General features: G+C 42.6%; 1 protein-coding gene across 7 annotated transcripts in view; it reads right to left on the bottom strand.

Annotated features, from left to right (window-relative positions):
• Window positions 1-14,368, bottom strand: part of Camta (Calmodulin-binding transcription activator) — a 1,164,029-nt gene that overhangs the window by 145,593 nt on the left and 1,004,068 nt on the right. The window lies entirely within an intron of this gene.

Genomic DNA, 14,368 nt, shown 5'->3' with positions numbered 1-14,368 from the left:
GGAAGGAGTAGCACTCATCCTGAAGCAGGAGTTGTGGGAATATGTGATAAGAGTGCAAAAAAGTAAACTATAGATTGATATGGGTAAAACAGAAAGTGGATGGAGAGAGATGGGTGATTATTGGTGCCTATGCACCTGGTCATGAGAAGAAAGACCATGAGAGGCAAGTGTTTTGGGAGCAGCTGAAAGAGTGTGTTAGCAGCTTTGATGAACGAGACCAGGTTATAGTGATGGGTGATTTGAATACGAAGGTAAGTAATGTGGCAGTTGAGGGTATAATTGGTGTACATGGGATGTTCAGTGTTGTAAATGGAAATGGTGAAGAGCATGTGGATTTGTGTGCTGATAAAGGAATGGTGACTGGAAATATAAGGTTGAAAAAGAGAGATACAAACAATTATACGTATGTGAGTAGGAGAGATGGCCAGAGGGCATTATTGGATTATGTGTTAATTGATAGGCATGTGAAAGAGAGACTTTTGGATGTTAATGTGTTGAGAGGGGCAGCTGGAGGGATGCCTGATCACTATCTTGTGGAGGCAAAGGTGAAGATTTGAAGAGGTTTTCACAAAAGAAGAAAGAATGTTGGGGAGAAGAGAGTGGTGAGAGTAAATGAGCTTGGAAAGGAGACTTGTGAGAGGAAGTACCAGGAGAGATTGAGTGCAGAATGGAAAAAGGTGAGAGCAAATGATGCAAGGGGAGTGGGGGAGGAATAGGATGTATTTAGGGGAGCAGTGATGGCTAGTGCAAAAGATGCATGTGGCATGAGAAAGGTGGGAAATAGGCAGATTAGACAGGGCAGTGAATGGTGGGTCAAAGAGGTAAGATTGTTAGTGAAAGAGAAGAGAGAGGCATTTGGACAATTTTTGCAGGAAAGTAAAGCAAATGACAGGGAGATGTTAAAAGAAAGTGGCAGGAGGTCAAGAGAAAGGTGCAAGTGGAAAAAGAGGGCAAATGAGAGTTGGAGTGAGAGTATCATTAAATTTTAGGGAGAATAAAAAGATGTTTTAGAAGGAGGTAAATAAAGTGTGTAAGACAAAAGAACAAATGGGAACATTGGTGAAGGGGGCAACTGGGGAGGTAATAACAAGAAGTGAAGTGAGAAGGAGATGAAGTGAATATTTTGAGGGTTTGTTGAATGTGTTTGATGACAGAGTGGCAGATATAGGGTGTTTTGGTCGGAGTGGTGTGCGAAGTGAGAGGGTCAGGGAGAATGGTTTGGTGAACAGAGAAGAGGTAGTGAAAGCTTAACGGAAGATGAAAGCTGGCAAGGCGGCAGGTTTGGATGGTATCGCAGTGGGATTTATAAAAAAAAAAAAGGGGGTGACTGTGTTTTTGACTGGTTGGTAAGGATATTCAATACATGTAAGGATCATGGTAAAGTGCCTGAGGATTGGTGAAATGCATGCATAGTGCCACTGTACAAAGGCAAAGGGGATAAAAGTGAGTGTTCAAATTACAGAGGCATGAGTTTGTTGAGTATTCCTGGGAAATCATATGAGAGGGTGTTGACTGAGAAGGTAAAGGCAAGTACAGAGCATCAGACTGGGAAGAGCAGTCAGGTTTCAGTAGTGGTAGAGGATGTGTGGATCAGGTGTTTACTTTGAAGAATGTACATGAGAAATACTTAAAAAACAGATGGATTTGTATGTAGCAGTTATGGATCTGGAGAAGGAATATGATAGGGTGGAAAGAGATGCTTTGTGGAAGGTTTTAAGTGAATTTGGTGTGGGAAGTAGGTTGCTAAAAGAAGTGAAAAGTTTTTACCATGGATGGAAGGCATGTGTACGAGTTGGAAGAGAAGAAAGCGATTCATTCCCAGTGAATGTCTGTTTGCGGCAGGGGTGCACGATGTCTGCCTGATTGTTTAATCTGTTTATGGGTGGGTGGTCAAGGAGGTGAATGTAAGAGTTTTGAAGAGAGAGGCAAGTATGCAGTCTGTTGTGGATGAGAGGGCTTGGGAAGTGAGTCTCTTGTTGTTCGCTGATGATACAACACTGGTGGATGATTCAGGTGAGAAACTGCAAAAGCTGGTGACTGAGTTTGATAAAGAGTGCAGTGCGTTAGAGTGTGTGATAGGAGAAAGTTCAGAGTAAATGTTAATAAGAATAAGGTTATTAGGTTCAGTATGGTTGAGGGACAAGTCAACTGGGAAGTAAGTTTGAATGGAGAAAAACTGGAGGAGGTGAAGTGTTTTAGATATCTGGGAGTGGATGGAACTATGGAAGTGGAAGTGAGTCACAGGATGGGGGAGGGAGAGAAGGTTCTGGGGGCACTGAAGAATATGTGGAAGGTGAAAATGTTATCTCTGAGCAAAAATGGGTATGTTTGAAGGAATAGCGGTTCCAACAATGTTATATGACTGCGAGGCATGGACTATAGATAGGGTTGTGCGGAGGAGGGTGGATGTGTTGGAAATGAGATGTTTGAGAACAGTATGTGGTGTGAGGTGGTTTGATCAAGTAAGTAATGAAAGGGTAAGAGAGATGTGTGGTAATAAAAAGTATGTGGTTGAGAGAGCAGAAGAGGGTGCATTGAAATGGTTTGGTCACATGGAGAGAATGATTGAGGAAAGATTGACAATGAGGATATATGTGTCAGAGGTGGAGAGAACGAGGAGAAGTGGAAGACCAAATTGGAGGTGGAAGGATGGAGTGAAAAAGATTTAGAGCAATCAGGGCCTGAACATGCAGGAGGGTGAAAGGCGTGCAAGGAATAGAGTGAATTGGAACGATGTGGTAAACCAGGGTCAACGTGCTGTCAATGGATTGAACTGGGGCATGTGAAGCATCTGGGGTGAACTATGGAAAGTTTTGTGGGGCCTGGATGTGGAAAGGGAGCAGAGGTTTCGGTGCATTATACATGACGGCTAGAGACTGAGTGGGAACAAATGTGGCCTTTGTTGTCTTTTCCTAGCGCTACCTCGCGCGCGTGCGGGGAAGGGGGTTGTCATTTCATGTGTGGCGGGGTGGCGACAGGAATCAATAAAGGCAGCAAGGATGAATTATGTACATGTGTATATATGTATATGTGTGTATGTATATATATATATATGAATACGTTGAAATGTATAGGTAGGTACATGTACGTGTGTGGACGTGTATGTATATGCATGTGTGTGTGGGTGGGTTGGGCCATTCTCTTGTCTGTTTCCTTGCGCTACCTCACTAACATAGGAAACAGCAACAAAGTATAAAAAGAATATATATATATATATATATATATATATATATATATATATATATATCCATGGGGATAGGGGACAAAGAATACTTCCCACGTATTCCCTGCGTGTCGTAGAAGGCGTCTAAAAGGGGAAGGAGCGGGGGCTGGAAATCCTCCCCTCTCGTTTTTTTTTTTTTTTTTTTCTAATTTTCCAAAAGAAGGAACAGAGAAGGGGTCCAGGTGAGGATATTCCCTCAAAGGCCCAGTCCTCTGTTCTTAACGCTACCTTGCTAATGCGGGAAATGGCGAATAGTTTGAAAGAAAGAAATATATATATATATATATATATATATATATATATATATATATATATATATATAAAAGAGCGTGGTTGAGAGAGCAGAAGAGGGTGTTTTGAAGTGGTTTGGGCACATGGAGAGGATGAGTGAGGAAAGATTGACCAAGAGGATATATGTGTCGGAGGTGGAGGGAACGAGGAGAAGAGGGAGACCAAATTGGAGGTGGAAAGATGGAGTGAAAAAGATTTTGTGTGATCGGGGCCTGAACATGCAGGAGGGTGAAAGGAAGGCAAGGAATAGAGTGAATTGGAGCGATGTGGTATACCAGGGTTGACGTGCTGTCAGTGGATTGAATCAAGGCATGTGAAGCGTCTGGGGTAAACCATGGAAAGCTGTGTAGGTATGTATATTTGCGTGTGTGGACGTATGTATATACATGTGTATGGGGGGGGGGGTTGGGCCATTTCTTTCGTCTGTTTCCTTGCGCTACCTCGCAAACGCGGGAGACAGCGACAAAGTATAATAAAAAATAAAAAAATAATATATATATATATATCAATCTTTCCTCACTCATCCTCTCCATGTGCCCAAACCACTTCAAAACACCCTCTTCTGCTCTCTCAACCACGCTCTTTTTATTTCCACACATCTCTCTTATCCTTACGTTACTCACTCGATCAAACCACCTCACACCACACATTGTCCTCAAACATCTCATTTCCAGCACATCCATCCTCCTGCGCACAACTCTATCCATAGCCCACGCCTCGCAACCATACAACATTGTTGGAACCACTATTCCTTCAAACATACCCATTTTTGCTTTCCGAGATAATGTTCTCGACTTCCACACATTCTTCAAGGCCCCCAGAATTTTCGCCCCCTCCCCCACCCTATGATCCACTTCCGCTTCCATGGTTCCATCCGCTGCCAGATCCACTCCCAGATATCTAAAACACTTCACTTCCTCCAGTTTTTCTCCATTCAAACTCACCTCCCAATTGACTTGACCCTCAACCCTACTGTACCTAATAACCTTGCTCTTATTCACATTTACTCTTAACTTTCTTCTTCCACACACTTTACCAAACTCAGTCACCAGCTTCTGCAGTTTCTCACATGAATCAGCCACCAGTGCTGTATCATCAGCGAACAACAACTGACTCACTTCCCAAGCTCTCTCATCCCCAACAGACTTCATACTTGCCCCTCTTTCCAAAACTCTTGCATTTACCTCCCTAACAACCCCATCCATAAACAAATTAAACAACCATGGAGACATCACACACCCCTGCCGCAAACCTACATTCACTGAGAACCAATCACTTTCCTCTCTTCCTACACGTACACATGCCTTACATCCTCGATAAAAACTTTTCACTGCTTCTAACAACTTTCCTCCCACACCATATATTCTTAATACCTTCCACAGAGCATCTCTATCAACTCTATCATATGCCTTCTCCAGATCCATAAATGCTACATACAAATCCATTTGCTTTTCTAAGTATTTCTCACATACATTCTTCAAAGCAAACACCTGATCCACACATCCTCTACCACTTCTGAAACCACACTGCTCTTCCCCAATCTGATGCTCTGTACATGCCTTCACCCTCTCAATCAATACCCTCCCATATAATTTACCAGGAATACTCAACAAACTTATACCTCTGTAATTTGAGCACTCACTCTTATCCCCTTTGCCTTTGTACAATGGCACTATGCACGCATTCCGCCAATCCTCAGGCGCCTCACCATGAGTCATACATACATTAAATAACCTTACCAACCAGTCAACAATACAGCCACCCCCTTTTTTAATAAATTCCACTGCAATACCATCCAAACCTGCTGCCTTGCCGGCTTTCATCTTCCGCAATACTTTCACTACCTCTTCTCTGTTTACCAAATCATTTTCTCTAACCCTCTCACTTTGCACACCACCTCGACCAAGACACCCTATATCTGCCACTCTATCATCAAACACATTCAACAAACCTTCAAAATACTCACTCCATCTCCTTCTCACATCACCACTACTTGTTATCACCTCCCCATTTGCGCCCTTCACTGAAGTTCCCATTTGCTCCCTTGTCTTACGCACTTTATTTACCTCCTTCCAGAACATCTTTTTATTCTCCCTAAAATTTAATGATACTCTCTCACCCGAACTCTCATTTGCCCTTTTTTTCACCTCTTGCACCTTTCTCTTGACCTCCTGTCTCTTTCTTTTATACATCTCCCACTCAATTGCATTTTTTCCCTGCAAAAATCGTCCAAATGCCTCTCTCTTCTCTTTCACTAATACTCTTACTTCTTCATCCCACCACTCACTACCCTTTCTAATCAACCCACCAATCAATCCATCACTGATTCCCTAAATACATCCCATTCCTCCCCCACTCCCCTTACTTCCATTGTTCTCACCTTTTTCCATTCTGTACTCAGTCTCTCCTGGTACTTCCTCACACAGGTCTCCTTCCCAAGCTCACTTACTCTCACCACCCTCTTCACCCCAACATTCACTCTTTTTTCTGAAAACCCATACAAATCTTCACCTTAGCCTCCACAAGATAATGATCAGACATCCCTCCAGTTGCACCTCTCAGCACATTAACATCCAAAAGTCTCTCTTTCGCACGCCTGTCAATTAACACGTAATCCAATAACGCTCTCTGGCCATCTCTCCTACTTACATAAGTATACTTATGTATATCTCGCTTTTTAAACCAGGTATTCCCAATCATCAGTCCTTTTTCAGCACATAAATCTACAAGCTCTTCACCATTTCCATTTACAACACTGAACACCCCATTTATACTAATTATTCCCTCAACTGCCACATTACTCACCTTTGCATTCAAATCACCCATCACTATAACCCGGTCTCGTGCATCAAAACCACTAACACACTCATTCAGCTGCTCCCAAAACACTTGCCTCTCTTGATCTTTCTTCTCATGCCCAGGTGCATATGCACCAATAATCACCCACCTCTCTCCATCAACTTTCAGTTTTACCCATATTAATCGAGAATTTACTTTCTTACACTCTATCACATACTCCCACAACTCCTGTTTCAGGAGTATTGCTACTCCTTCCCTTGCTCTTGTCCTCTCACTAACCCCTGACTTTACTCCCCAGACATTCCCAAACCACTCTTCCCCTTTACCCTTGAGCTTCGTTTCACTCAGAGCCAAAACATCCAGGTTCCTTTCGTCAAACATACTACCTATCTCTCCTTTTTTCACATCTTGGTTACATCCACACACATTTAGGCACCCCACTCTGAGCCTTCGAGGAGGATGAGCACTCCCCGCGTGACTCCTTCTTCTGTTTCCCATTTTAGAAAGTTAATGCAAGGAGGGGAGGATTTCTGGCCCCCCGCTCCCGTCCCCTCTAGTCGCTTTCTACGACACGCGAGGAATACGTGGGAAGTATTCTTTCACCCCTATCCCCAGGGATAATATACATATATATATACATATACACATACACATACATACGCACATATACACACACACACACACATACATATATATACATATGACAAAATGGAGAAAACTGAAACTTCTAGCTTGAAATGAATGAAAAAAATGAATGTCACACAATGGTTCAACCTCTGGCTATATATATATATATATATATATATATATATATATATATATATATATATATATATTTATATTTTATTTATTTATTTTGCTTTGTCGCTGTCTCCTGCGTTTGCGAGGTAGCGCAAGGAAACAGACGAAAGAAATGGCCCAACCCACCCCCATACACATGTATATACATACACATCGACACACGCAAATATACATACCTATACATCTCAATGTACACATATATATACACACACAGACACATACATATATACCCATGCAAATAATTCACACTGTCTGCCTTTATTCATTCACATTGCCACCTCGCCAAACATGGAATACCATCCCCCTCCCCCCTCATGTGTGCGAGGTAGTGCTAGGAAAAGACATCAAAGGCCCCATTCGTTCACACTCAGTCTTTAGCAGTCATGCAATAATGCCCGAAACCACAGCTCCCTTTCCACATCCAGGCCCCACAAAACTTTCCATGGTTTACCCCAGACGCTTCACATACCCTGATTCAATACACTGACAGCACGTCAACCCCGGTATACCACATCGATCCAATTCACTCTATTCCTTGCCCGCCTTTCACCCTCCTGCATGTTCAGGCCCCGATCACTCAAAATCTTTTTCACTCCATCTTTCCACCTCCAATTTGGTCTCCCACTTCTCCTCATTCCCTCCACCTCCGACACATATATCCTCTGGGTCAATCTTTCCTCACTCATTCTCTCCATGTGCCCAAACCATTTCAAAACACCCTCTTCTGCTCTCTCAACCATGCTCATTTTATTTCCACATCTCTCTCACCCTTACATTACTTACTCGATCAAACCACCTCACACCACACATTGTCCTCAAACATCTCATTTCCAGCACATCCACCTTCCTGCGCAAAACTCTATCCATAGCCCACGCCTCGCAACCATACAACATTCTTGGAACCACTATTCCTTCAAACATACCCATTTTTGCTTTCCGAGATAATGTTCTCCGACTTCCACACATTCTTTAAGGCTCCCAGGATTTTCGCCCCCTCCCCCACCCTATGATCCACTTCCACTTCCATGGTTCCATCCACTGCCAGATCCACTCCCAGATATCTAAAACACTTTACTTCCTCCAGTTTTTCTCTATTCAAACTTACTTCCCAATTGACTTGACCCTCAACCCTACTATACCTAATAACCTTGCTCTTATTCACATTTACGCTTAACTTTCTTCTTTCACACACTTTACCAAACTCAGTCACCAGCTTCTGCAGTTTCTCACATGGATCAGCCACCAGTGCTGTATCATCAGCGAACAACAACTGACTCACTTCCCAACTTCTCTCATCCACAACAGACTTCATACTTGCTCCTCTTTCCAAAACTCTTGCATATATATATATATATATATATATATATATATATATATATATATATATATATATATATATATATATATATGCATAACATACATTATCAACACACCGTGTGATATGCATGATAGGGAATTTTGCTAAATATTTAATCATACATCAGTCAATAACCTTTGAGTCACGATAAATCTTTCACTTAATGATGGTTATAATGCAAAAGATAATTTGGTACGTACCATAGATGAAATGGCGACCGTACCCATACACACTCCCGTTATCTGGTATTATTGTGCGTTTTTACTCTTCTTACTAATTATTTTATATTTATATTGCTTTGTCGCTGTCTCCCACGTTTGCGAGGTAGCGCAAGGAAACAGACGAAAGAAATGGCCCAACCCACCCCCATACTCATGTAATTACATACACGTCCACACACGCAAATATACATACCTATACATCTCAATGTACACATATATATACACACACAGACACATACATATATACCCATGCAAACAATTCACACTGTCTGCCTTTATTCATTCCCATCGCAAACCTCGCCACACATGGAATACCATCCCCCTCCCCCTCATGTGTGCGAGGTAGTGCTAGGAAAAGACAACAAAGGCCCCATTCGTTCACACTCAGTCTCTAGCTGTCATGCAATAATGCCCGAAACCACAGCTCCCTTTCCACATCCAGGCCCCACACAACTTTCCATGGTTTACCCTAGACGCTTCACATACCCTGATTCAATCCACTGACAGCACGTCAACCCCGGTATACCACATCATTCCAATTCACTCTATTCCTTGCCCTCCTTTCACCTTCCTGCATGTTCAGGCCCCGATCACACAAAATCTTTTTCACTCCATCTTTCCACCTCCAATTTGGTCTCCCACTTCTCCTCATTCCCTCCACCTCCGACACATATATCCTCTTGGACAATCTTTCCTCATTCATTCTCTCCATGTGCCCAAACCATTTCAAAATACCCTCTTCTGCTCTCTCAACCACGCTCTTTTTATTTCCACACATCTCTCTTACCCTCACATTACTTACTCGATCAAACCACCTCACACCACACATTGTCAAACATCTCATTTCCAGCACATCCACCCTCCTGCGCACAACTCTATCCATAGCCCACGCCTCGCAACCATACAACATTCTTGGAACCACTATTCCTTCAAACATACCCATTTTTGCTTTCCGAGATAATGTTCTTGACTTCCACACATTCTTCAAGGCTCCCAGGATTTTCGCCCCCTCCCCCACCCTATGATTCACTTTCGCTTCCATGGTTCCATCCACTGCCAGATCCACTCCCAAATATCTAAAACACTTTACTTCCTCCAGTTTTTCTCCATTCAAACTTACCTCCCAATTGACTTGACCCTCAACCCTACTGTACCTAATAACCTTGCTCTTATTCACATTTACTCTTAACTTTTTTCTTTCACACACTTTACCAAACTCAGTCACCAGCTTCTGCAGTTTCTCACATGAATCAGCCACCAGCGATGTATCATCAGCAAACAACAACTGACTCACTTCCCAAGCTCTCTCATCCACAACAGACTTCATACTTGCCCCTCTTTCCAAAACTCTTGCATTCACCTCCCTAACAACCCCATATATATATATATATATATATATATATATATATATATATATATATATATATATACTTACTGCCTTCATCCATTTTTGATGCCACCCCGCCTGATAGAAAGCATCATAATTGCATAAAGGATAAGAAAGAAGGTAACACATGCACCTTATTCTCCCCCACACCCGATCACCTCCCTGTGTCGGCAAGGTAGAGCTAGGAAACAGATGAAGAGAGGCCACATCCACTCACATTCATTCTCTAGCTGTCATGTGTAATGCACCAAAATCACAGCTTCCAACCCACTCCCAGGCCCCACAAACCTTTCCATGGTTTAGCCCAGACAGTTCACATGCCCTGGTTTAGTCCATTGACAGCAAATCGATCCCAGTGTACTACATTGTTCCAAGTACTCTTTTCCATGCACACCTTTCACCCTCCTGCTTGTTCAGGCCCTGATTGCTCAGAATCTTTTTCACTTCATCCTTTCACCTCAATTTTGGTCTCCTGCTTCTCCTTGATCCCTTCACTTCTGATGCTCATATCCTCTTTGTGAACCTTTCTTCACTCATTCTCTCCATATGGCCAAATCATTTCAGCACACTCTCTTCTGCTTTCTCAACACACTTTTTATTACCATATAGGGGAGAAAGAATACTTCCCACGTATTCCCTGCGTGTCGTAGAAGGCGACTAAAAGGGGAGGGAGCGGGGGGCTGGAAATCCTCCCCTCTCACTTTTTTTTTTTAATTTTCCAAAAGAGGGAACAGAGAAGGGGCCCAGGTGAGGATATTCCCTCAAGGGCCCAGTCCTCTGTTCTCAACGCTACCTCGCTAATGCGGGAAATGGCGAATAGTATGAAAGAAAAGAAAAAGATATATATATATATATATATATATATATATATATATATATATATATATATATATATATATATATATATAGTGTCAGTGGAAAGAAATGACACCTACAATGAAAACAAACACCAAATTTGGGAAATAGGGAAATAGGGGAAAAAATGATCAATCAGGGTATTTTTATCTATCCCAATACTTCGTGATGTCTCCTCTGTGCTTCCTAACTTCTTCAAGATGGTCTGGCATGCTCTTGACCAAGGATCTGAAGTATTCTTTGTCAATATTTTTCCACACCTTGGTGATCATCTCTTTTAGGCGTAGGACGGACGTCGTCTGGATATCCCTTCGTCGTCTGGATAAGGGATAACTCATGCTTGATGTATGCCCAGGCATTCTCAATCGGGTTAAGATCTGGGGAATTTCCCGGCCACTCGAGCACTTCCATGTTTGTGTCCTCCAGCCACTTTTTGATGAGGTCTGAGCCATGACAAGGGGCCTCGTCATGCATAAACACGCCTTCGGGCCGATGAAGGTCATGGAAATGGTGCATGTGATCCTTCAGCACATCCAAATAATTTGCAGTATACAATGCATCATTTTGAGGGAGAAAAAATAAGTCCCCAGCTCCGTTGGCACCACTGAAAATTCCCCAAACCATCAGTGAAGGAGGATGTTTGACGACTTTTGCGGTGTATCTAGGATGGTAGCGATTGGAGTTTGGGCTTCGGTGGCAGCGCTTAACAAAAACACATACTGTCTTGAAGGTCGATTCATCGGAGAAACAGGTCTGCATCCATTTCTCTGGGGTCCAGTCTTCGTATATTCTTGCAAATTGAAGTCTACGGCGCTTCATGCCGGCTGTTACAAGTGGCTTCACTGCTGCGTGTCATGACAGGAGGTGGTGACACTGTAAGCGTTCGCGAATGGTGCAGGTAGCAACGTTTCCTAGAAGCTCAGGGTACATTTTCTTGAGTTCTGTGGACGTAATAAACAGGTTTTTCAACACTTCACGCCGTAGGATATTGTCTGTCTTCTGAGAGGTTTTTCTTGGCCTCCGCAAGCATGGTGTAGGGGCCGGAACCTGTTTGGGGGTAAGCGCCCTGCCGGCAGCGAGAAGCCTCAAGACGGTCGACCAAGAACATCCATCTCGGGCACAAATATCTTTAATGGAGACGTTTTCCTCCTTCAAAGCGAGGATACGGGACCTCTCCTAATTCGACGTCATGGTTCAACCCATATTTACTGAAGTGGGACACTATGGGGACATGAAATGGCGTTGGGCAGTGTCTGGGAGGGAGCATAGGCAGGAGTGCTAAAATGATAACCCAACACACTGGTAAGGTTTCATGCAACTGGGGCAGTCAGTCGCCCTGGGCTACTCTCGAGGCGTGAAAACATTCCAGGTGGCATCAGAGAGAGCCATCGCTAACATAAGGTGGTTTGTAGCGGTCTTTTTTGAGACGTACTTTCCATTGTGTTTCAATGGGAGGAGTCATTTCTTTCCGCCGACACTGTATATATATATATATATATATATATATATATATATATATATATATATATATATACATTTTTCTTTTTCTTTTAAACTATCCGCCACTTCCCGCATTAGCGAGGTAGCATTAAGAACAGAGGACTGGGCCTTTGTGGAATATCCTCACCTGGCCACCCTCTGTTCCTTCTTTTGGAAAATTAAAAAAAAGAAAAAAAAAAAAAAAACGAGAGGGGAGGATTTCCAGCCTCCAGGTCCCTCCCCTTTTAGTCGCCTTCTACGACACACAGGGAATACGTGGGAAGTATTCTTTCTCCCCTATCCCCAGGGATAAATATATATATACATATATATATATATATATATATATATATATATATATATATATATATATATATATATTATCCCTGGGGATAGGGGAGAAAGAATACTTCCCACGTATTCCCTGCATGTCGTAGAAGGCGACTAAAAGGGGAGGGAGCGGGGGGCTGGAAATCCTCCCCTCTCGTTTTTTTTTTAATTTTCCAAAAGAAGGAACAGAGAATTGGGCCAGGTGAGGGTATTCCCTCAAGGCCCAGTCCTCTGTTCTTAACGCTACCTCGCTAATGCGGGAAATGGCGAATAGTTTGAAAGAAAAAAGAAAAATATATATATATATATATATATATATATATATATATATATATATATATATATATATATATATATATAAGGTTGGTAAGGTTATTTAATGTATGTATGACTCATGGCAAGGTGCCTGAGGATTGGCGGAATGAGTGCATAGTGCCATTGTACAAAGGCAAAGGAGATAAGAGTGAGTGCTCAAATTACAGAGGTATAAGTTTGTTGAGTATTCCTGGTAAATTATATGGGAGGGTACTGATTGAGAGGGTGAAGGCATGAACAGAACATCAGATTGGGGAAGAGCAGTGTGGTTTCAGAAGTGGTAGAGGATGTGTGGATCAGGTGTTTGCTTTGAAGAATGTACGTGAGAAATACTTAGAAAAGCAAATGGATTTGTATGTAGCATTTATGGATCTGGAGAAGGCATATGATAGAGTTGATAGAGATGCTCTGTGGAAGGTATTAAGAATATATGGTGTGGGAGGCAAGTTTTTATCGCGGATGTAAGACATGTGTACGTGTAGGAAGAGAGGAAAGTGATTGGTTCTCAGTGAATGTAGGTTTGCGGAAGGGGTGTGTGATGTCTCCATGGTTGTTTAATTTGTTTATGGATGGGGTTGTTAGGGAGGTAAATGCAAGAGTTTTGGAAAGAGGGGCAAGAATGAAGTCTGTTGGGGATGAGAGAGCTTGGGAAGTGAGTCAGTTGTTGTTCGCTGATGATACAGCGCTGGTGGCTGATTTATGTGAGAAACTGCAGAAGCTGGTGACTGAGTTTGGTAAAGTGTGTGAAAGAAGAAAGTTAAGAGTAAATGTGAATAAGAGCAAGGTAATTAGGTACAGTAGGGTTGAAGGTCAAGTCAATTGGGAAGTAAGTTTGAATGGAGCAAAACTGGAGGAAGTAAAGTGTTTTAGATATCTGGGAGTGGATCTGGCAGTGGATGGAACCATGGAAGTGGAAGTGGATCATAGGGTGGGGGAGGGGACGTAACCCCGGGAGCCTAAATGTTTTGGAAGTCAAGAACATTATCTCGGAAAGCAAAAAGGTATGTTTGAAGGGAAAAGTGGTTCCACAATGTTTTATGGTTTCGAGGGGTGGCTTATGGAAAGAGTGTGCGCAGGAGATGGGTGTGCTGGAAATGAGATTTTTTGATACAATGTGTGGTGTGGGTGGTTTGATCAGTAAGGACCCTAAGGGGAAGAGAGATGTGTGGAAAAAAAAAGAGCGATGGTTGAAGAGCAGAAAGAGGGTGTTTTTTAAATGGTTTGGGCACATGGAGAGAATTAGTAGGAAAATTGACCCCAAAAGATATATGTGTCGGAGGGGGAGGGAACGAGGAGAAGAGGGGGAACCA

This window comes from Panulirus ornatus, chromosome 16 (assembly GCF_036320965.1).
Source record: "Panulirus ornatus isolate Po-2019 chromosome 16, ASM3632096v1, whole genome shotgun sequence".
NCBI classification, from domain to species: Eukaryota; Metazoa; Arthropoda; class Malacostraca; order Decapoda; family Palinuridae; genus Panulirus; species Panulirus ornatus.
The sequence above is the reverse complement of the archived record's forward strand: the minus strand, read 5'-3'. Positions and strand labels throughout refer to the sequence as shown.